The 24,968-nt window shown below is 38.6% G+C and overlaps 1 protein-coding gene across 3 annotated transcripts in view; it reads left to right on the top strand.

Annotated features, from left to right (window-relative positions):
* The first annotated feature begins 639 nt into the window (after positions 1 to 639).
* RNF24 (ring finger protein 24) overlaps positions 640 to 24,968 on the top strand; it is a 93,374-nt gene continuing 69,045 nt past the window's right edge. For 2 of the 3 annotated variants that reach the window (XM_032420066.1, XM_032420064.1), the window contains exon 1: positions 640 to 777. The gene's annotated coding sequence lies outside the window, so the exon portion shown is untranslated. Of the gene's footprint in view, positions 778 to 15,226; positions 18,610 to 24,968 lie in introns of those variants that run through there. The other variant, XM_032420065.1, reaches the window with a different exon arrangement.

Genomic DNA, 24,968 nt, shown 5'->3' with positions numbered 1-24,968 from the left:
ATCCTTGGAGCTGCAACACCCCAGGCCTTGATTTTACAGAAAGGTCTGGGCCCTCTTCAAAACCATGGTCAGTTTCTTGCCTGCCCTGTGGAATGAGGGCTGGGGGCTGAGGGGACCAGGTCAATGCAAATAAACAATGTAATGCACTCTTTCTTGCACACGCTTCTCTCCACTACCTGGGCAGATTCTGGGTCTCATCTACCACTATGGTCCCAGCATTCAGCGGAGAGGACCTGCTGCAGGAGAGACAAATGGAGGAAGGGGGCGGTGTGTACTGTCTTTCCATCTAACTAATGGGCATTCCCGTGCCCTCGGAGATTGGGAGGCTGGATGCTAGGAAGGAGGTGGCGTTCCAAACTTTCACCTTAAAAAATGTTTATAGAACACGCAAAAATACTAAACAGATGAGGGAATCGGTCTATCTGCTGCAGCCCCGCCCGTGGAAATGCCCCCCTCAGGGGGCGGGGCGGAACCAGGACAGGACACCGAGCGCCGCGCCTGCGCACTGCATACTCTGAAGCCAAGGCGCCCTCAGCGAGGTGGGCGGGAGCTGCCCGGGCATCCGGGTCCCTCACCCCGCCCCCGCGGCATGAATGAGAGGCGCGGCGCCCGCCCCTCCCCCGCCGGGCCCGCCCCTCGTCGGGGGCCGCCGCGCGCAGTCTGCCGCCGCCACCTCAGCCGCGCTCGGTGCCGACGGACGCTCGTCGCCTGCAGCCTCCCTCCTGCCGCCTCGCGCTGACGGTCCCGCATACCCGCCGCCGCAGCCGGCGCGCCCGAGTAAGTGAGGGAGCGAGGGCAGGGCACCGGGGCCGTCGCCCCGGGGCCGGGGCTTAGGGGACCGGGCGGCTCGGGGTTCGGGATGCTGAGGAGACCGCGGGCCCGCGCCAGCCTCCCCCATTCACACTCCCGGGCGTTTCGGCGGGGACGGGGAAGGGTGGGACAGCGGCCCAGGCCGGGAGGGACGCGGGGGGGGGGGGGGGTCCACCGGGGCCGGAGGCTGAGTCCCGCACAAAGGGCGGCGCGAGGCTGTCTGTCACGGGGAGGTCACAGAGGGAAGGTTCGCGGCGCCCCGCACGCCCCGCTAGCCCGTGCCCGGCGTCGGTCCCCGGGCTGGGGAGGCGGCTTGGATGAGCCGGGAGGCGAGGACGAGGATGGCGAGGACGGCTGCCTCCGCGCTGGCCATGGGAACGCGCCTGGGGGGGTGCGGCGTGGCAGTGTTTTTCCTGGTCCCCACCTGCCCCTCCCCTTTCTTTGTGGCGTTTGTCTCGTGCCCGTTTGTCACTGTGTGCATGGCTGTGGGCTGGGGTGAGATCTCTCGCCTCATCTTACTCATTAATTAAAGTCAGGTGGTGGCCCCTATCTGTGGGTGGGGGGCGTGTGTGCTTCCACAGGCCGGATAATTAAGGACCCTCCTTTGTTTCCGGAGACCTAATTTTGTGTGTGTGTCCGCCCGTCCGTCCGTCCGTCCGTCCTCCGTGTCCCCTATGAAATGAGAGAATCAGAGATTAAAAAGGGTATGAAGAAAAAGAGATATTAATTCATTAGAACTTCACCCAATTCTGTCTCTGATATTCTTTCAAACAATATTTTATGTTTCTTACTGTAAAACCAGTGCGTTTTGTTAATTGAAAATGAATATTTTTATATGTTCATTGAAAATTAATATTCTCATATATCTGTATACTTAGAACACTTTGCTTTTTGGGTTTAGGTAATGGTAATATACTCCTATATTATGTGTATGGGAATACTCCAGAACATATAGGACACTGCGTTCTGGGTTTAGTTCATTGGTAATATGTCTCTTTACTCATACATACGTCTACAGAAATACTCCAACATATCTAGGACACTGTCTTCTCAGCTCCTCAGTAGAAGCAGATTTTGTTTCTCCCTGTCTCCCTGTGTTAAGAAGGTGGTCCAGCAGGTTCTCTCCACCTCCTTGCTTTTTTCTCTGAGTGCTTTGGCAAAGGGTTTTATTGCATATTACCCTGGCATGCGTCCTTGCTTTGATCTGAATTTTCCTGTGCTCTGTTGTCTGGTTGTGTGGCCCAGCTCAATGGCTCCTCTTACAGGACTACTGGAAAACAGAACACCTTTTATCCTTGTCCTCGTCCCCAGAGAAAGAAGGAAGCTCTGCAGGTTCCCACAGACTTTGGTTCCATGGGTTGGACTGCCTGACTTTGTTGTCTTGGTAGTTATGAAGAGTTACAGTTGATGCAGACCAATTAAAAGGAGGCATTTGTAATAGTTTGGACCTTTTTCTCTTTTTATACCAGATTTTATAAGTTTTAGAATATTGTTGGTTGCATTTTCAGTTTCTTTTTTACCCTTATAATTTTGCAGAGAGAGAGGAAATTAGCTAAACTTGTATATAAGAAACACATTTTCAAAATAGATTTTTCCTGTGCTCTTTTGATTGAAAATAGTGGTAAAAAAATTAAGATCTTATTGGGTGATATGAATAATTGAATTGGTTCAGTTTTAAGATTCTCTTTAAGATTATTTTTTAATCATCTGTATTTTAATTCCTGGTAGTTTTTAGTGCAAAATGAAATCCAAACTAAGCAGTCTTCCACAGCATCTGTTTATGAATATTCCCTCTATTGAAAACATTTGCTTTTAATTTGAAGGGGAAATTTTCCATTGGTTGGATAGGAATATATTATTCTTGGTAAAAGTCTTAACTTATGTTAGCATGGTCAAATTCTTTTTTTGTAAAAGTAAAATTAGTAAAGGTTGACTTTGGAGAACTTTTGTTTTTATGATGAAGAATTTAAATAAAATTTTAGTATCAATGAACTTAACTCAAAATAAGTTAACTTAAAAACAAGGCCTTCATTAACTTCATAAACTAGTGTCACTAATATTGAAGCAACCCCAATAATTTATAACTGCCTGCATGAGATTTTTTTTTTAGGAATTCCCTTAAAACAAACCATAAGGGGAAGTCTTAGATAAACAGAGTAGTATAACCGGAATTATCACTGAAACAGGCTTGCATAGTACCACACAGTATTGTGGAACTTTATTTTGCAAGAGTGACTTAGCTATTGTTTGTATCAAGAAAGGAACTTAAAAACATCCTGGCCTTTTTATTCGGCATTCTGTTAATCAAATTCTTTACCAACCCATCGTTTAGCATTTCTGTAGTATGATGTTTGAAGAAAAATTCTGAAGTAATTTCTGTATCATGAAAATAGATTAAATTATGTTAAATGCCGTTTTAGTAGTAAAGATATTCTTTCTATTAGCAATAGTAATACTGTTATGTCAGTGATGGTGATAGCATGTATAGTAACACTTTGTTACCTCAAACTGCGGTATTTTATTCCCCCAAAAATGTCTGATAACAAAAAGTAGAGCTTTTTTTCTATTGAGCACTTTCTATCAATAATTGTTTTGTTTCAAATGGCAGCTTATTCTAAAATCAGTAATAGGGCGCCTGGGTGCCTCAGTCATTTGAGCATTTGCCTTTGGCTCAGGTCATGATCCCAGGGTCCTGGGACGGAGTCCAGCATTGGGCTCCCTGCTCAGTGGGGAGTCTGCTTCTCCCTCTGCGCGTCGTGCGTGCGCTTGCGTGCTCACTCTTCCCCACCCCCCCAGCCCTGCATGCTCGCAAAAATAAATAAAAAATTTTTACAAAATAAAATAAAATCAGTGATAAAGTAATGTTATAATGTATTAACTTATATGAAATTGCCATTTTTTAGATTGAGTAGTAAAAAATCAGCAGTTTCAGAATGTTGAAATGCTTTCAACTCTTAGCAGTTCTTTCTGGTATTTACCTTTATATTTACTTCATTCTTAATGTTTAAACTTATTTCTTGATTTTCCATCTTTGGACATCATCTGTGGACTTCTATTTTGGATGTTGAGGACTTGGTTGTCCTACATAAGTACAGTTCCCAGTCAAGTCAGTATTCAGTATTTATATGACTGTGACAATGTACCTGTTATTCACAGATGAGCCATGTAGCCTACTAGTATTACATTTTCTATCTTGTGCTTTTGTTTCTCTAAATTAAATAATTGCCTCTTTTGTTTGTTTTTCATTTGCTTTGTTTTCTTTGTACCAGTCACTGACTCATCCTCAATATCTGACAACTGATAATCTTTCAATATTTTCAGGTAATGTTTCATTTCTTTTTCCTTCCTGTCATCTAGGACTTCCCTTTGCCATATCTTGGGAATTCTTTTTGCCTTCCTCCTGTGTTGGATCCTTTATTTCTTGGATCCTATGTCTTCCTTATTCTATTGTACCTTCCAGAGACAGGGCACATACAAACTGACATTCTTCCTGAATTCAGAAGTTGCATATCTGGAAATGTCTTCGTTTAACCCCCACACGTGAATCGAATAGTGGTTTAGCTGAATATTCTAGATTGAAAATTAGTGTCCCTCTTTTGAAGGCATTGTTCTATTAGCTTCTGATGTTGCTATTAAGAAGTCCAATCCAAGTCTAATCCCCATTCCTATTTTTCTCCCACTCTGGAAGATTTTAGGATCTTCTGTTTTAGGATCTCAGTTACCACAGAGAAAGTTTCTTCAAGCAATGAAATGCAATCACCTCTGAAACGTACAAGACTATCAGGTGCATTTTAAAAAATCTACCTTAGGGGGCGCCTGGGTGGCTCAGATGGTTAAGCATCTGCCTTCCTCTCAGGTCATGATCCCAGCATCCTGGGGATCAAGCCCGCATCGGGCTCCCTGCTCAGCGGGGAGCCTGCTTCTCCCTCTCCCTCTGCTACACCCTCTGCTTGTGCTCTCTCGCTCTCTCTGTCAAATAAATAAAATCTTAAAAAAAAAAAAAACTACCTTAGGAAGTAGCAGAAGCATTCATGACCAAAAAGAAATAATCTTTAAGCTTTATGATTAAATATGTCGTGACTAAATATGACAAATATATTATTTACAAGAATTTCTGTTGTGAGAAGGTGGAGACAAATGGAGCTATGTAGACCACAGCTTGATTGGACATTGTTAGTAACTGTGACATGGATACATATGCTCTTGGATACATATTTTTTTATTTTATTTTTTAGCCAGGAATTTTTTTTTCTATTTATAGCTGTTTTATCTCTCATCTGGTTTTTCCGTGAGTGCACATAAGTGGTTGAATATTAGAGAACTTAGATTCAGGACCAGAAATCTGAAGTGGACTCTCAGCACTGCCCAGGAAAGCGATCAGATTCCTAATATTTTTGCCTATAACTATTTAATAATTTCTTCCCACTCTTTAAACTCATGAGCAGCCCACCCTTCCCCATGCAGATAAGCAGGCTACATATTTCATTGAGGTTTAGAAGTTATAAGACAGATACCACTCAACTTCCACTCACCAAATCTAGAAATCCACCTTTCTTAGGGCCCATGTTTTATGTTTTCTTCCTATGAGAGGCCAGCTTCCCTCCCTTCCATATTCCCTCTAATATCTACTCAAGGACTTACTCCTGAATTTGTCTCTCTTTTGCATCATCAGCAACCCTCCAAGGCACCATCCATGTCAACATACAAACATGCTCTGATGTTGCCCATCTTTAAAAATAATTTTAAAATTACAACAAAACTAAAAACAACTTCCCCCTGACCTCCCATCCATCCCTTTCATTTACCTTCATAGTTAAATGTCTCAAAAGAGAAATACACATTTCCTTCCTACCTCCTCTGTAAAATGTATAACTCTGAAATTCTGTTAACTGATTTTTTTGTCTCTTACCCCGACTAGAACCTTAGCTCCAGGAAGGCAAAGATTTCCATCTGCCCTGTTTACCACTCTGTCCCTTAGAATAGCAACTGGCAAAAAAAGGCAAAACTGACACTTTTAACCTGGTAGAATAGCTCTTGCTTTTTAAAAATTTCTGACAAGAAAATCAGTGTATGTTAATTTTTTTAATTACCACTTTTTAAAAAAGATTTATTTCTTTATTTTAGAGAGAGAGCATGAGCAAGCATGAATGGAGGGAGGGGCAACAGGAAAGAATCTCAAGCAGATTCCCTGCTGAGCATGGAACCCGAGGTGCTCAATCCCAGGCCCCTGAGCTCATGACTTGAGCCAAAAATCGAGAGTCGGGCCCTTAACTGACTGAGCCACCCAGGTGCCCCTAATTACCACCTTTTGCTACACTTAGAGTTGAAAGAATTACAAAGACTATTTTAATGATTGAATTTTTCCCTACATTTCATTCTTTCATGAGTATAACTTAACACTGGCAGTTGTGCACCCAGATTCTTGGAGTAAGACTGCTTGGAGTTGAATTCCAGCTCTTGCAATTTAGCCATGTGACTTTGGACAGGTTTCCTGATGACTCTGTTTCTTCATCTGCAAGATGGAAATAATAGTACCCACCTCATATGTTTGTTGTATATATCAAATGAAATAATATGTAAAATGCTAAAGTCAGTACTTGGCATGGGGATAAACACAATGAAAACTGTAATTACAGTTATTATTTGTATAGCCTTCTCCAGTTTCTAATGTTTGATCTAATATTTTTGCTCAGAGCACTTCTATCTCATAAGGTATACTGGCTATAAATGCAACTCAGCTGGTTTTTTTTTTCTGATTGCTGGCCTCTCTATTCCCATATTAGTAATAGATTAGTCATAGATTAGTAAAATGATCTACAATTGACAGATTAGTGATAGATTAGTAAAATGATCTACAATTGTCAGATGAACTCCCCCTTTTTTTTTTTAGGAGAGGGAGGGAGAGGAAGAAAGAATCCCAAGCAGGCTCCATGCCCAACACAGGGCTCTCTCTCACAACCCCGAGATGACCTGAGCCAAAATCAAGAGTCCGACGCTTAACCAACTGAGCTACCCAGGAGTCCTGACAGATGAGCAACCCTATAGCACTTCGCAACAGTTTGGTCACTTGATAAGTCATTTTGACCACTTAATAAAATATTTTTATGTCAAGCCAAGTCCTGTTCTTTATTTGGCTTGCCTGGAGGAGAGGTCCTTTCTTCATGTTATTCCAGATTAAGTTTTCTTATTTCTAGAAATGGAACTTTTAAAACACTCAATACATCATTAACAGATCTTTTTGTAAAATTAGCTGTAAGGTGGGGCACCTGGGTGGCTCAGTCGTTAAGCGTCTGCCTTCAGCTCAGGTCATGATCCCAGGGTCCTGGGATGGAGCCCTGCATCAGGCTACCTGCTCGGCAGGACGCCTGCTTCTCCCTCTCCCACTCCCCCTGCTTGTATTCCCTCTCTCACTGTGTCTCTCTCTGTCAAATAAATAAATAAAATCTTAAAAAAAAAAAAAAATTAGCTGTAAGGGAAAAAAAGCAGCTGGAAGACACTCTTCACTTACTAGTTAGCTGGGAGGATAAGTATATATAGCAATACAAAGTCTACTTTTAGGGCCACATGAAGGATACAGACAGGCTCTGTAGAAGTTCAGAGTAGTGAGGGTCATGTCTTACAAGCCTTACAACTTTTCTACATGTTAAATTGTCTGTTTAGCCTGTTTTCTTCTTATTTGACCTGATATTTATTTTGAAAGTTTTCTTAATAATCATGGGAACAGTTTAGATTTTAAGGTAGATAATACACAAGGTAAAATGAGAGCAACTCTTAACTTTAGAAATTATTTCTTGAAGTAATTGACTTAGCAGTTATTCTGCCTCTTTCTTATCTAGGTAGGCAGTGGGGATTCCTCCAATTATCTGAGCATTTCAGACATCAGAGTATAGTGCTGGGTAAATTGAGGGTTCAAAAAGAATGCCAGATGGTTTGAAAGGAATTGTGAGCACTCCAACTAGTGCAGCCCATCGAAAGCCAGCTGGCTGAGTTTCCTCTGCTCTGGAGGTAGGAACCAGACACTTTGTTCCATGCCAGCTGGCCCGGGAGTTGCTGGCCAGTGGCCTTACTTTGGGCTGGCCATTCCTGGGAAAACCAGCCTCGGCCCTCCATCTGCCCTGAGAACAGTCTGACACCAGAGAGTTGCTCTGTGCCTCCATGGTACTCCAGAGAGTTGGAGCAAGCCTGAGTGGCAAGGAAGGAAAGCCACTTTTTAGATACCATTACAAGTGAACCTCACCTTAAGTTGTAAATTTGCTCTGAAAAAGTGAAATGCAAGTTGAATTTTTATGCATTCAGTGCTGTTAGGTATACTAGAGTTGCTTACTACCAAAGTAACTGTAGTGAATGTTTTTATATTGTAAATAACTTCCATTTTACCTGCTTTCCAAGTTCCTTTTTTTGTTGACTTTTCTTAAAGTGAGGTTTGCCTCTTTTCATTGTCATCTTCTAAAGTTTTGGTCATTCAGATTAGTAAATTTTCATCTTGTCATAAAGCTTGCTTCTATATAAACCATAGGCTTCTGTGGAAGGTTAATTGTGTGTGTTGCCTTAAAATCTGTGTCTCATTTTGCTTGTTATTTGTTTCCCCACTAGACAGGTGTTTATATCAGATACAGTTCTTCCATTAGCGAACTTAATGTCAGAATAATTTAACTGAGAACAAAAGAAGTGCAAATATGGCACTACAAGTGTGAGCATTCAATTCATTTGATGACAGTGCTTATTTAAGAATTCTAAAAATTAATTTGCCACAGTCTGTCAGTATGCTTTATGTTACCTTCAAAAATTTTTTTTTGAATTTGGAGATTGAAAGGTGCTACATTATCTATGTTTGTTAGGTTCATCTAGGCAAACCAAAAAATTATGAACTTCTTGTATCTCTTTATTGTTCTCTCCCAACTCTGAGCATGAAAAATTATGTTCAGTGGTATAAATTTCAAATAGAATTTAGGTGTCCTATCCAAATAGGCTCTTCATCCTGAACTGAAAGAAAAAGTTTGGCAGATAATGAAACACCAAAGTATGAGCTAATGTAGTTTATAGGAAATGGGTGGGAAGGGAAATCAAAGGTGTAGGCTTTCATTCTTTTCCTTTAGCGCAAAAGAAATTGCAAAACTTCTTCGGAAATATGCTAGAAATCTCCTGCTTGGCTATACTTAAAGTTTTTACTTAAACTTATTTTTCCTGAAAACAGGCCAGAATGAATTTTTGTGGGAGTGAGAATGATTTTTTTAAATCCTAGAACAGTATATCAAAAGCCAGGGACAGTATTATACCCAGAAAATCATCCTTCACGTTAACTAACCTTTACTAAATACCTTTTATGCCAGTAGCTTTACATTCATTGCCTATTTACTTCTTACAGCAACCCTCAAAGAATTGTTTATGGATGATAAAAGGTCAAAGAAGTAACCTGTTCAGATTCACAAGGTCAGGAGCCGGTTTTAGAACCCAGACTTTCATCCTCCAACTCACCACATGTCATGGTTGGTGATGTCAGCTTTCACAGGAATATAGTTCTTTCCTATTCAAATGCTTTCCTGCACTGGCACTTTCAGAAGACTATTGATAAAGGAAATTAAGAGACTGTTGCAGAAAATAGCAGAAGAATAAGGAGGGATTTGGGGAGCCTCTACATTTTTTTAATCTCTTCTGATGCTCTTGAAATAATTAACCATTGCAGGGGCGCATGGGTGGCTCAGTTGTTAAGTGTCTGCTTTCGGCTCAGGTCATGATCCCAGGGTCCTGGGATCAAGCCCCTCATCAGGCTCCCTGCTCAGCAGGAAGCCTGCTTCTCCCTCTCCCACTCCCCCTGCTTGTGTTCCCTCTCTTGCAGTCTCTCTCTCTGTCAAATAAATAAATAAAATCTTAAAAAAAAAAAAAAGAAATAATTAACCATTGCAGAACTGCAATAAACAAAAAATGAAGTAAGTAAAAATGACTAGAAAGGGCTATATAGTTTGCTAGTTTTGTCATAACAAATTACAACAAAACTGATGGCCTACGACAATAGAAATTTATTCTCTCATAATTCTGGAGACCAGAAGTCTGAAATCAAAGTGTCAGCAAGGCTACTGCATTCCCTCCAAAGACTCTAGGAGAGAATCCTTCCTTGCTTCTTCCAGCTTTTGGTGGTTCCACATATTCTTTGGTTTGTGGTTACATAATTCTAATCTCTGCTTCTCTCTTCACATGGCCTTCTCTTCTTTCTCTCGTAAGGACACTGTCATTGGAGTTTGGGTCCACCCGGATAATCCAAAATGATCTCATCTCCAGATTATTGATTACATCTGCAAAGACCCCTTTTCCAAATACGATCATATTTACAGGTTCCTCAGGTAAAAATGTGGACATATCTTTGGGGGGGGCCACCATTTAGCCCACTATAGGGAGTAAGAACTTCTTTGGTAATAATTTTCATTTCCACTGCTATATCACTCAGAATCCCAGATTAGACAAGCATTTGGTATAGACCATGATACAAAATCGGGAAAGGTATTGGAAGTATAGGATAGAAGACAAGTTCAGAGGAAGGTTTAGGGAATCAAGGAAGATTTCATGGGGGTTGTATTGCTTATGACAGATCACGAAGACTAGTTAGATGGTTGGGATAGCCTGGAATGTGCAGATAATGGAAATACTCAGAACAAAGATAGCAAGTCATATTCAGAGAACCATAACTAATGCATTTGAGGAAAGTGTGGTGCTTAGAGAAATAGTGGCAAATGGGGAGCCAATTCATGGGAGGCGTTTAGTGTTGAGTTGATGAATTTGTACTTTGTTTAGAGTTGCTTATCCATGAGAACACTGTATTACAAAGGTTTCTAACGGGCCTTCTGAGCTATGATAAAACCTTTGGAAAAAAATACATTTTTCTTTCTATAAAAAGATTTTCAGAGGAATTCATAATCATAATAAGGTTAAGAACCACTGCTCTATTAGAAATGAAATGTTTTATGCTTTGAAGATGTTTCTGGAAGATTATTGATTTTCCATTTGGTTTACTTTGAACTACTTGGAAGATAAGAAAATGGAACTCCAAAGAGCCTTAGTAAGCACTCTTCTGTGGAATACGTTATGAATTTTGCATACTAAAAGTTAAAATACTATTTCAGGAGGGATGTAAAGTAGGTCCAGGGTTTTTAGGAAATTGATCAAACAAAAAGAAAAATTCATAATATTCAGTTCAAAAATGCAGCTGTGACTTGTTTTCTGTGTCTCAATGTTCTCTATTTCAATTCACTACCATTTAGAACTCCAGAATTATATAAAAGCATGACACAGTTCTGAGGAGAGGAAACCAACAGCTGCGTTCTTAAAAGTTTTGTTTTTTTTTTTAATGTATTCTGTAAAACTGCTTGTTTTCTGCTGTGGGTTTTCAGTGGAATAACCTACTTCAGGAATAAAACAGTATATTACATAGCTGTTTGAATGTCTTTGTCCATTCAGTCTGCTATAACAAAATACCCTAGCCTCAGTGTCTTATAATAACAACAGAAATTTCTCACAGTATCTTGAATACTGGAAAGTTCAAGATCAAGGCACCAGCAAATTCGGTGTCTAGTGAGAACCCACGTCCTAGCGCATAAATTGTACTTTCCATTGTGTCTTTTTGCTGTGTCATCATGTGGTGGATAAGGACAAGGGAGCTATCTGGGCTTCTTTTATAAGGGCACTAATCCCATTCATGAGGGCTTCATCCTCATAATGTAATCACCTCCAGATACCATTACATTGGGGATTAGGTTTCAATATATGAATTGGGGGTTGGGAGATACAAACATTCAGTCTTATAGCACTGACCATATGCTATAAGGAGAAAATCAGTGCTTTTCCATATAACTCAATTTCTAAATAATCAACTGCCATTGATTTTTTTTTTTATTGATCCATTTATTTTCTCCCTGAGATTAGTATTACTTAATAGGTGTACCTGTACTGTTGTTCAGGCTTCTCTGCTAGTGAGGTTATTCTTTTTCATTTTTTTTATTATACAAAATTGTATATACACTCAAAAGTAGACAAATAGTACAATATACCTCCATATGCCCATCACTCAGATGTTCAACTATTATCAGGGTTTTGCCACATCTGTTTCATTTATCCTTTTTTCTTTCACTTTCATTTGCTGAAGTTTTTTAAAGCAAATCTCCAGCATTTCAGTATATGTATCCTGACATATTTCTAAATGCATCTCTAAAAAAAGTAAAGATGTTGTATTATAGAACCAAAATGCCATTCTCACACATAAAATTAACATTTACTCCCTGGTGTCATCTAATAGATAGACCCAATTCAGGTTTGCCTGATTGTCTCAAGAATATCTTTTTTAGCGATATCTTGTTCACACCAGGATTCAAAGTCCCTGGACCATATTTGATCATTTTGTCTCTCATGTCTAATTTGATCTAGGGCAGTTCCTCTTCCCACCCTCTCTCCTCACCTTTTTTGGTGTGTCATGGACTAGTTGTAGGAACTGGGTCATTTGTCCTGTGGAATTTCTCACATTTGGGATTTGTCTGTTTTATCATGGTGTCAGTTTGTTGATCTCTTCCCTGTATTTCCTACAAACGGAAGTGACCTCTAGAGGCTTGACTAAAATCAGACCTCAGTGTTTTGGCAAGAATGTTTAGGAGGTCACTAATATTACATCACCAGAGGCCTGCTGTATTTGGCAACCCCACTTGTAGTAATGCTGAAAGACCCCACTGATGGTCATGTCAGTATTAGATATTTCATCCATTGTGGTAGAATGGTGATTTTCTTATTCTGTTCTCTCTTCCACATTTGTTAACAGGAATTCTGTAAAGAAGACTACCTCATCAAGTAGGGCTATCTGGGTTTACCCTGAAATACGCTTTGTATGAGAGACTGTCAAGTACTTTTATAATATGGTGTTCTTGATAAAAGATAATGAGTTTGAATCAGAATAAAAAGAATTGTTAGGGGCGCCTGGGTGGCTCAGTCAGTTAAGCGTCTGCCTTCGGCTCGGGTCATGATCCCAGGGTCCTGGGATCAAGCGCTACATCGGGCTCTCTGCTCAGTGGGAAGCCTGCTTCTCCCTCTCCCACTCCCCCTGCTTGCGTTCCCTCTCTTGCTGTGTCTCTCTCTGTGTTAAATAAATAAATAAAATCTTTAAAAAAAAATAATAATTGAGTTAATCTTTTGTTTTTTTGTTTTTTGTTTTTAAAGATTTTATTTATTTATTTGACAGAGAGAGAGAGACAGCGAGAGCAGGAACACAAGCAGGGGGAGTGGGAGAGGGAGAAACAGGCTTTCCGCCGAGCAGGGAGCCCGACGTGGGACTCCATCCCAGGACCCTGGGATCATGACCTGAGCCGAAGGCAGATGCTTAACGACTGAGCCACCCAGGCGCCCTGAGTTAATCTTTTGTTTTAATTTTACAATGAAATTCAGAGTACTATAGCAAAATGTGAATGAGTGCTTTTCTTTTATAATTGATAACGTGGACTCCAGTTGCTCTGAAAGTTAAAAGTATGTGTGAAAGCCTGTTATAGACTAGAATCAAGCAGTGGAGAGGAAGGAGTATTAGATTAGGATTAAAAAATCAGGGGATTTCTAGAGTCAATTTGGCCAGCCCCTGAATGTCTGATCCATTCATTCTTCTTAGGCTGAGCATTTTGTGTATGTGTCCCTGAAATATTGTCAGTGTTTTCATGAAACTGGGTGTAGACTAAAGAAATTAAAGTTGTATATCATAGAATTAATGTTTAAATATCTTTAAAGATAGGGGGAATTCTTCATTGAATATCATTCTTTTTATTTAAATTGTACTTTATGGGAGTCATTTGATCACCATTTCTCATAATACTCTTGTTTAACTTCATGTCTTCATGTTCTTTATAGTAAAACTACTGAATAAAGTCATGCTGAAAAAAGCCTTACTTGTTTGTCCTGCTGCATTTTACCTTAAACCAGATTGTTTTCATTCAGCTTCTGAATTTGTGGGGAAAGTAACCTTGATATCGAATAAAAATTAAAGGGATGCCTGGGTAGCTCAATTGGTTAAGTGTCTGACTTCGGCTCAGGTGATGATCTCAGGGTCCTGGGATCCAGCCTGGCCATCGAGCCCCACGTGGAACCCTGCTTAGGGCTCCGGGGTCAGCAGGGAGTCTGCTTTTCCCTCTTCCTCTGCAGCTCCCCCCCACACACTTTCAGAATTCTGAATCCCTTTTATGCGCTCTCGCTCGATCTCTCAAATAAATAAATAAAATCTTTTTAAAAAATGAAAATAGGCCAGTGTTCTTAGCTTAGTGATCATCTCTAGAGAGCCTCTAATGTTATTTGAGAAGGCCATTAAAAGTATGTGCTAGTATGATTTCTCATAGGCAAATTCTTGCTATGATTATGTGATTTATTTTTAAATGATAATACTGTGAGTCTTTTCTGAAAGATAGAGAATGCTATTATAAAGGAATACCTCAAAAGACCATAGATAAGATCAGTATACTTATTTTTAGTTGAGCTAATCATCAAAGCTAATTACTCTTCATCACGTCTCTAAAATAGTTTTAGTAATGAAAATTACATTTTCCCCAGGTTTCAGCACCAAAAAAACCCCAAAAAAACAAAAACAAGAAAAATCCATTACATTTTCCTACCTGTAGAACAGATAGATGCTTGTGGAACACCAACTCTCTTTAAGTTGTTGTACTTGCTAAGTAGTACAGTTGATTTCACTATTTGGATTAAGATAGTACTTTTTTTTTTAAGAGCCCTCTAGGAAATTGTGTTACAATGATTGCCTCCTCACCCTCATTTAATGCAACCAGAAGCCCCTGGGCCTGGACCCCACCATGCAGCCTTTGTCCTATTCCCTTGTTTGTTAAGTGCTATGTAGGCTGGAAAGTGGTGGAGCACTGGGATTAGTGGGGTTGAAACTCTGTTCTTTGGAGGCCACAAAGCTTATACATTCGCCTTTCTATCTTCTGCCAGACACAAGGATGGCTTTTGTCTTTTTAGGAATATTTCAATTATTTCATCCAGTATGCTGCTTGGATTTACCATCTTACCTTTATTCAGGTCAATAAATGCTTATTGAGTATCTTTTAAGTACCAGGTATTGTTCAGTCTGAATTTATAGAAATCTCACATCTTGTGGTAAGAAACTCTTGTTGAATAACTCCAGTACATTTAGTGAAGTTAAGGTATAGTTCAGTTCTGAATTTTTTAGATCTGAGTTTGTAATTCTAATATTCTTTTTCTGACATTTTAAATTTGATCTGACTTAGGGGCGCCTGGGTGGCTCAGTCGTTAAGCGTCTGCCTTTGGCTCAGGTCACAATCCCAGGGTCCTGGGATCGAGCCCCGCATTGGGCTCCCTGCTCAGCGAGAAGCCTGCTTCTCCCTCTCCCACTCCCTCCTGCTTGTGTTCCCTCTCTCTCTCTGTCTCTCTCTGTCAAATAAATAAAATCTTTAAAAAAAAAAAATTTGATCTGACTTAAAAGTTCCTATAAAGCGAATGAAAACTGGCTCCTCATAAGGAATTTCAGTACTTTCTGTAGGCTAAGATAACTAACCACAAATGCAGTAAAATCAGTGGAACCTGCATTTAGATTTTATTCAGACTAACTTTCCAACTCTTAAGAACCTAAGCGTATATTTTTTGCACAGTTACAAGTTTATTTTCATAAAGGCAAAAAAGGCATGTGGGATTTAAGTTCTGGCCCTACTATTTAACTCTGTGGCTTTGGTGAATCACTACCTCTCTTAGCCTCAGATGGAGGTAATTATAATGGAATGCTTCAGAGTTATTGAATTTATAATTGAATTACTTCAGAGATATTGTGAGTATAGTGTATCTTCTTTAATAAAGTGCTCTCCTAATGATTTTTGTTGTTAGTCAAGGGATGGGACATGGAAAGAGTGAACACAAGAACAATCTTTGCTACATCTCAGTTCTCTCCTTTTCATATGGATTGAACCAGTTATGCTGCATTGTAGCCTGGCTACTGAGCTGTGGCTAGTTAGAGGTTCCATTCCAGTGGTGGCCGGACAATATATTTAAAAAATTGTTACTAGTTAACTGCTCTACATACTTTCTTAACTTCTTAGGAGATTCTGGATACATCATTTCTGATGGTTGTCTTAAGTCCGCTTTCCACCCCCGACCCCTTTTTTAAACAGCTTTTTTGAGACATTTATAGCCCATATATTCAATGTGTAATGCAGTGGCTTTTGGTATATTCAAAGTTAGGCATCCATTACCACATTATCACTTTTAGAATATTTTCATTATCATTATCCCAAAAAGAAACCCTGGATCCTAGCCATCACTCCTCAATCCTGCCACTGCCCCCCCGCCCCCATTCTCCACCCTAAGCAATCACTAATCTACTCTGTCTCTCTAGATTTGCCTATTCTGGGCTTTCATATAAAAAGAATCAGACAATATGTGGTCCTTTGTGATTGGCTTCCTTTTACCTAGGATGACATTTTCAAGGTCAATGTTCTCTTTTATAACAAAAAGAGATATTAAGGTTCCTAGAGGCACACTGACCTATCCTGTGGGAAGAAGAGATGAAATGATTTTTTTTTTTAAATAAAGTTAACTGGTATCCCAGGACTGGTTGTCAGTCACAAATGATGAGAAAAGCCCTATAAATAGTTACTGTAGCTTCAAACCAAAGAATAGTATTCTAACACTGAATGTGGAGAAGATGCATGTCTCAGCATTCTTTTTAGCTCCATTTGTGTATATGGACAATGTCATAATTATTGGTACATCATTCAGTATGGATAATAAAATGTAACTGTATGGGACTAATGTAACTAAAACTATTTCACCACTGTCCTTTTTATTTGTTATTTTCCTCTTCTAACTTTCCTGCTGAATATTCTGCATAACTCAGACGTTATGATATGTCTGTGGTGACATGCTATATGTTACATGCTAATGTTTGTGGTTACATACTCCTTTTTTTATTTTTATGTGAGCTTGATGAGCTAAAGCTTAGGTATTTTATTTGGGGATAACCAATGATTATATATATTAGTATAAATGTTGGAAACAGGATGCACAGAAATAAAATCTTCAAAGCATATTCCCCCCAAATTTGTGATGTAGTTAAAAAGGCGGGGTTGGGGGGCAGCCTTTTGACTTTGAAAAACCCAACTTCTCTGTGTCTCAGGTTCTTCCTCTATAGAGTGGAGCAATTGGACTATGATAATTAATGCTGATGGTCTTTAACTCTGTGGTTCTGTGAAGGTAATTGGTAAATATATTACTGATGGTCCTAGACTACTTCCTACATTACATCAAGAAGTTAGCATTGTAATGTCAGATTTCCTGTGTTCTAATTAGTTACCTAATGTGTTGTCATGACAGAAGGCTAATGATATGTCTTAGCAAAAATTATATTTTTCTCTACTAGAATTAGAAGCCATGGTCTGTTATTCCAAATGGTCTGTTAATGCAAAATAATTGAAAATAATACTTACCTAGAACACCTTTATATTAGATAAATGGGTTCGGCTATGAGTGGCAGAAAACCCAAAACAACAAGTGGCTTAAAACAACATTAAGTTTTATTTCTCCCTCATGTCCAAGTTGGCATAAGTCTGATATGGAACTTCATGGCATCGGGGACCTCTTACCAATTGTCCCTTTTTCCTTTTTGGCACTCTACCCTCCCTCTTGGGTGTAAACCATATTCTTATTGAGCAAGATTATCCACATTATAGGAGGCAGGATGGAGAAAGGGATGAAGCAGAAAGTAGAAGGTATCTTCAGTGCCCTGTTAAGCATGATTTCCAGATATTCCCATGTGAATCCATGAGACATGTGGCCATGTGTAGCTACAAGGAAAGCTGGGAAATACAGCCAAGCACCCCACTAAAAATTCTACCTACAGTGGAAGAAAGGGAGGAAAGATATTAGGAAGTGGGGAATCTACTACAATCTGGTTAATGATAAAAGGGAAAACTAAGGAGCATTTGTCACTATATCTTTTCCACCAAAGAAGGAGCATTTTATATTTCTCTAGGTGATACTGGTTCTTAAAATGGAAATACCATTTTACAGGTGAAGAGCTGACAATGCAATGGGAACATCTCAAGAATATGTGATTATCTTTTCTGTAACTGGGTTAATGCACTGGATCTTCCAACAGAGAGCTGCTAGATATATTTCCTGGTTTGAATTCATGAGTTGATATTATGATTTATGAGCTAGCCTCTTAGGAGTTTAGTTAGTAGAATTTTTCTCACTGAGCCCAGTAGCCCCCGAGAAAACTGATCAAACAGAGAATAGGCCCAACCCTAGATGTACAGTGACTTTACTGGGAACATATGCCCTGTAAGGCTTCATCTGACCTGAGCCACCCATCTCTTATTCCTGATCTTGAAGGGGGGAAAAATTACACACTTGTAAATAGTCTTTACTATATCCATCTACAAAATCAAAATAATAGTGTTCACATGATGAAGATTAGTAATGGTCTTATAAAATGTTTTTATATAGGAAAGAACTTCCAGGGCTAATGATACTGCAAGTCTTGACTCTTAAAAACCCATTTAGAGAGAATTATTCACTGTTCTGTAATGATTGTGACCTTTTCAGAATTTTTGAAAATACAAAATCAGCAGAAACAGACTCACCCCCAGAATATTGAAATAACATCTTTCATCTGTGTCATTATCTCAGCTGTTCCGTAGTCTGCCTGAAATCATCTTAAGGATGAAGTCTTCCCATATCTTTCTTAAAAGAACAAAGTGATCCCAGCAAACAAAGGAGAGACTTTGAGGCCATGCATAGGACTACACTATCTAGAAACTTAAGGTAATTATCACCAGTGTCAAAGTACCAAGCAGTCTGAATACTTTGCTGGTTTCATAACTATTTGAGGTTTGCTGAGTTAGTTGTGAGCATCTTAGATGCTGTTTTATGGCTGTAGAATTCTCCTACAAAATTAAGATCTAAAAACTGATAAGCTTTTGATTTACACAGATTAGCCATCTGTTGTTGAAGAAATATAGCTAAACTAATTCCTGTTTCCCAGAATTCCCTATTCCAAGTCACTTCAAAAAGCAGTCCACTCATGGCCCAGGCTCGAAGATTTGGATTGGAACAGAGTGGCCCAGGAAAATGAGGCCTAGGTTCAAATTATCCCTGACTCAAGAAAATTCAGACACCAACTCAATGCTAACCTCGCACCAAGGTACCACAAAAGACCTTGATAATGTTGATGAATACCCAATGTATACCAGATACACCCTCTGGAGACAGATGTAACTTACCACATGAGGAAATTGAGACTTGCCTGCAGTCCTAGTGAGGGGAGTGGCTAAGGTTGAGTCTGCACTTAAAGCCTCTGCTGTGGCATCTTCCATAGAGCTCACTTACTGTGGTGGAGCCCTCTGATTTACCCTCATTTCCTGACTGATGAATTTCTAAACCACAAATACATTGTTTTCTCTCATTTTTAAGGCTGTACAATAACAGAATCTTCAATCAAAAGAATCTTTTTGTTTTGTTAGCTAGTTCTTGTTTTACCATTCTAGAAGTACTTGTGGCTTATTTAACTTCCTTGTTTAGGTTTTAGTACATATAATTTATGACTCATAATCTTTCTTCTTCAGGGATTCTTAGCTCATGTAAGAATTCTGAAAAACCATTACCTTTTCTGGTAGTTGAGAATTCACCAATAAATATCTGGAATTAATGTGCTCAACCCAGAACTCTCAAGAATAGGAGGTAACCTATAAAGGTTTATAAAGGACCTTCTTGCCACTTCTCCCAAAGTAACTAGATAGGGTCTAGAGACTGTGCACTTTCCTTATGGTTCAGGTTTTGAATTAGAGTCAACCACAGGTCAGCTACTTTTATGCTACAATTTACAAAAGGGGGTCCATATATAAAGGAAGTGTAGTGCCTTTTAATAACCTTTTGTATACTTGAATGTAATTATTAAGTTACCTTACCTATAGACTGAACAAACTCCTTTAATTTTAAAACAAATTAATCTTTCATGACTGCTCCATTAAACAGAGTTGTATTGATTTCTGTCTGGTACTCTGTGTTTTTCCAGGGAGTTATAACTGATTGTTGATATATTTTCTGTGGACAGATGTCTTAAATACAAGTGACTTCTCCAGATTGTGACAACCAACATTCCCCTTTATTTAAAGAATGGCTCTTTTTCTGTCTTTAGGGCCACTCTGGCTCTTTATTTCAGGATGTTTTCTTGGTTATTGCATACACCCAGCAATTTCCAAGGTAGGTTTTCAATATTCAGTGCTGTTTCCAGAAATGCCATGACATTTTCAGAATAAAATAAACTTTGATTAATTTTAATTTAAAAGTCACAGTTCTTTGTCACAGAGTGGCGAGGACTAAAGAGACATAACCAAATGTGATGCGAGATCTTGGATTGGATCCTAGAAAAGAAAAAGAACAGTAGTAGAAAAACTAGTGAAATTTGAATGAAGTCTGCAGTTTAGTTAATAGTATTCTACCAGTGTTGATTTCCTGTCCTTATACCATGGTTGTGTAAGATTTTAAAATTAGGGGAAGCTAAGTGAAGGGTTTATGGTAACTTGTGCAACTTTTCTGTAAATCTAAAATAGTTTTAAAATTAGAAGTTTAAATGTATATTTTAATAGTTTCAAATTGTTGGGTATTGGTGTTTGCCTTTCTTGAGTCTCTCTAAGGCAATGACAACAACCCAGGATTCATCAGCATACTCACTGCCCACAGAACTAGTCATAGAAATCATTTCATTTGTGTATCCATTCAGACACTAACAGTCGGATACAAGCTTAGTAAGGTCCATGGAAGACAGCAGGATCTCATGGGAAGAGTAAAAGATTGAGATTCAGATGTGGGTTTCAGTCCCTCTTCCACCACTCAGTGGTTTCGGTTGGGCAGCTTTCTCAAATCCATCATCTGAATACAGAGTATGATAGGCACCCCACAGTGATTTTAAGGATTAAATGAAATTTATGCATGTGAATGCTAGTCATAAACTCTAATTTTGGTTCATATCCTAAAGAATTGTTTGAAGAAAAAAGATTCTCCTGTTTCAGCGATTTTGAGGTGATTTTTTTCCTAGATTAATTGTATTGCAGCATTGAGTGCAATCAAAATCCATAGGTGATATATTTATAATTGTGCTTAGAATATTTTGAATCTTTTATCATTAACAATCAGTTTGAACTTGAACCAGTATGACCAAGAAACACAAAGCAGTAAGCTAAATGTTATATATATAGTCTATTTAACGTAGAGATTTTACATGCACATTATTTTTACATATTTAAGCCAATGTCTAGCCCTTTTGCTTTAGAAGTCATAACAGAAAAGAATTTCAAATACGAAAGCTCCAAATTGGGCGCCTGGGTGGCTCAGTTGGTTAAGCGACTGCCTTCGGCTCAGGTCATGATCCTGGAGTCCCAGGATCGAGTCCCGCATCGGGCTCCCTGCTCAGCAGGGAGTCTGCTTCTCCCTCTGACCCTCCCCCTCTCATGCTCTCTCTCTCTCTCTCATTCTCTCTCTCAAATAAATAAATTAAAAAATCTTAAAAAAAAAAAAAAAAAAAAAAGAAAGCTCCAAATTTGTTTTCCTGAAATTTACAGCAAAAGCCATCAATGGAATCTTTGGAGCTGTTTTCAAGACCCTACCAATTATATGATATTTATAATCGTGTAGTTTGTGTAGTTTGTTTCCAAAAGTTATTCTATAACAAATTGAAAAAAAGGAGCTCAGTCAAAATATTTAAGTAATGCTGCCAACTGTCTGTGGTGAAATTTTATTTTTTTAAATTTTACATCTGAGGGATGTGAGGTTGATTCAAAGTCCATATTTCAGACGGTTAAATGCTGTGATTCAGTGCCTGGTGAAGAGCTGCTGTGTGGCTTCAATCATATGTTAATTCTTCTTCTTGCTGTGTCTGTCAACTGATTTAGCTGCTTCACTAAAGCAGCCTCACATAGATCAATCAGGTTCTTTTTCAAAAAATCCCAATCTAAAGCCAAGACCAAAGGATCAAAGAAATAGAAGATCTCCTAGTGAAGTCAGAGCCGCTCATCAGTAGTCCTCAAGTGCTTACTTTGAATAACAGAAATATTAAAAAGATTAATTGTTACTGAGTTGGTAAAATGAAGTAGTAAAATCCTCAAGGAATGCTTTTTCCATTTCAATAAAAAGTAATTTATTAGGAATAGATGGAGACCTCCTTAATATATGGTGTGTATATGTGTGTGTGTGTGTCTCATGCAATGCACATCCTATTACTTTTTTTTTTCTTAAGACTTTATTTATTTGACAGAGACACAGTGAGAGAGGGAACACAAGCAGGGGGAGTGGGAGAGGGAGAAGGAGGCTCCCCACTTAGCAGGGAGCCCGATGTGAGGCTCGATCCCAGGACCCTGGGATTATGACCTGAGCCAAAGGCAGATGCTTAATGATTGAGCCACCGAGGCGCGCCTGCACATCCTATTTACTGATGAAACAGCTATCGCATAAGATTATGAGTAAGACAATATCCATTGTATTTTTAACATTGTTCTAGAAGTATTAGACAACTCACAGAAGAAATAACTTCTATATAATTGTAAAGGAGGAGTTAAGATCATCATTACATAATTAAGCAAATGTTGATTTAAGGTGGATAGCTATAGGGTATTTATTGAAATATCTAATAAACCTTGTGGAAAATTTCCCTCACCACATCTATCCAGAAAAGGCCAAGGTTTTCAACCAAGTCTTTTAAATGATAATCAAATTTGAAAAATACTTACAAATCTTTACAAACAACACAGGGAACCTTTTTCTATCTCCATTTACAATTAAATTTCTATTCTCTTTAATAAGTAATATGTGCACATACTATAAAAGACAAAAGGTATTTTAAACAAGTATTCAGTGAAAAGTCAGTCTTCTTCCAGCCCTGTCATAGACAGTCATTGGTACCAGTTTTTTGTTTTGTTTTGTTTTGTTTTGTTTTAGGAATATCCTTCCAGAGACGTGTTTGGCACATACAAAGCTAGCTTCTCTCTTAATCTTTTTACATTTATGGTAATGTGCCATGTACACATTTTTGTACCTTGTTTTTATTTTGTTTACTTAGTAATATTATCATGAAACTATGCCAGATCAGCACAACCTACAACATTCTTAAAATTTTTTTAATCACCCGGTGTCATCATGACAAGTTCACTCTTTAATCCACATTACTTATTTCACCCATGCCCCCACCCACCTCTCCTCTGGTACTCATCAGTTTTTTCTCTATAGTTCAGAGTCTGTTTCTTGGTTTGTCTCTTTTTTTCCCCTTTGTTCATTTGTTTCTTAAATTCCACATATGAATGAAATCATATGGTATTTGTCTTTTTCTAACTTACTTTGCTTAGCATTATATTCTTAGCTCCATCCATGTTGTTGTAAATGGCAAGATTTCATTCTTTTTATGGCTAATATTCCATTGTATATTTATATATCTTCTTATCCATTCATCAATCAATGGACACTTGGACTGCTTCCATACTTTGGCTATTGTAAATAATGCTGCAATATACATAGGGGTGCATGTCTCCCTTTGAATTAGTGTTTTTGTATTCTTTGGGTAAATACCCAGTAGTGTGATTGCTGGATTGTAGGGTAGTTCTATTTTTAACTTTTTGAGGAACCTCCATATGGCTTTCCAGAGTGGCTGCCCCAGTTTGCATTCCCACCAGCAGTGTAATAGGGTTCCTTTTTCTCCACATCCTCCCCAACCTGTTGTTTCCTGTGTTGTTGTTGTTAGCCATTCTGACAGGTGTGAGGTATATCTCATTGTAGTTTTGATTTGTATTTCCCTAATAATAAGTGATGGTGAGCATCTTCTCATATGTCTATTGGCCATCTGTATGTCTTCTTCAGAGAAATATCTGTTCATGTCTTCTGCTATTTTTTAATTGGATTATTTGTTTTTTGGGTGTTGAGTTTATAAGTTCTTTATATTTTTGGATACTAACCCTTTATTGGATATGTCATTTGCAAATACCTTCTCCCGTTCCATAGGTTGCCTTTTAGCTTTGTTGATGGTTTCCTTCACTGTGGAGAAGCTTTTTATTTTGATGTAGTCCCAGTAGTTTATTTTTGCTTTTGTTTTCCTTGCCTCAGGAGACATATCTAGAAAAAAGTTGCTATGGCTGATGTCAGAGAAGTTACTGCTTATGTTCACTTCTAGGATTTTTATGGTTTCAGGTCTCACATTTTAGGTCTTTAATCCATTTTGAATTTATTTTTGTGTATAGTATAAGAAATTGGTCCAGTTCTTTTTTTTTTTTTTTTTTTTTTTTAATAGTTGCTGTCTAGTTTTCCCAACACCATTTGTTGAAGAGACTTTTTCCCACTGGATATTCTTTCCTGCTTTGCCAAAGATTAATTTTTTTAAATTCACTTATTGGTTTTAATAGTTTTTTGTAGAATCTTTTGGATTTTCTACATACACAATAACGGTGCCTGTAAATAATGACAAATTAATTTCTTTATTTTTAAATTTTCTTAATTTAAATTCAGTAATATATAATGTATTGGTTTCAGAGGTAGAGGTCAGTGATTCATTAGTCTTATATAATACCTAGTGCTCATTACATCATGTGCCTTCCTTAATGTGTGTCACCCAGTTACCCCATCCCCATTTTCCCTCCCCTCTAGCAACCCTCAGTTTGCTGCGTATGATTAAGAGTCTCTTATGGTTTGTCTCCCTCTCTGGTTTCATCTTGTTTTATTTTTTTCCTCTCTTCCTCTATGATCCTCTGTTTTGTTTCTTAAATTCCACATATCAGTGAGATCATATGATAATTGTCTTTCTCTGATTGACTTATTTCACTTAGCATAATATCCTCTGGTTCCATCCATGTTGTTGTAAATGGCAAGATTTCAATTTTTTGATGGCTGCATAATATTCCATTTTATTATATATGTAATAAATATTTATATTTATTATATATATACCACCTCTTCTTTATCCATTCATCTGTCGATGGACATCTGGGCTCTTTCCCTACTTTGGCTGTTGTGTACATTGCTGCTATAAATATTGGGGTGCACGTGCCCTTCGGATCACTACATTTGTATCTTTGGGGTAAATACCCAGTAGTGCAATTGCTGGGTCGTAGGGTAGCTCTATTTTCAACTTTTTGAGGAACCTCCAT

The sequence above is a fragment of the Phoca vitulina genome, unplaced genomic scaffold (assembly GCF_004348235.1).
Source record: "Phoca vitulina isolate PV1807 unplaced genomic scaffold, GSC_HSeal_1.0 scaffold22, whole genome shotgun sequence".
Classification (NCBI taxonomy): Eukaryota; Metazoa; Chordata; class Mammalia; order Carnivora; family Phocidae; genus Phoca; species Phoca vitulina.
Note: the sequence above shows the minus strand (reverse complement) of the source record. Positions and strands in the feature narration are given on the sequence as shown.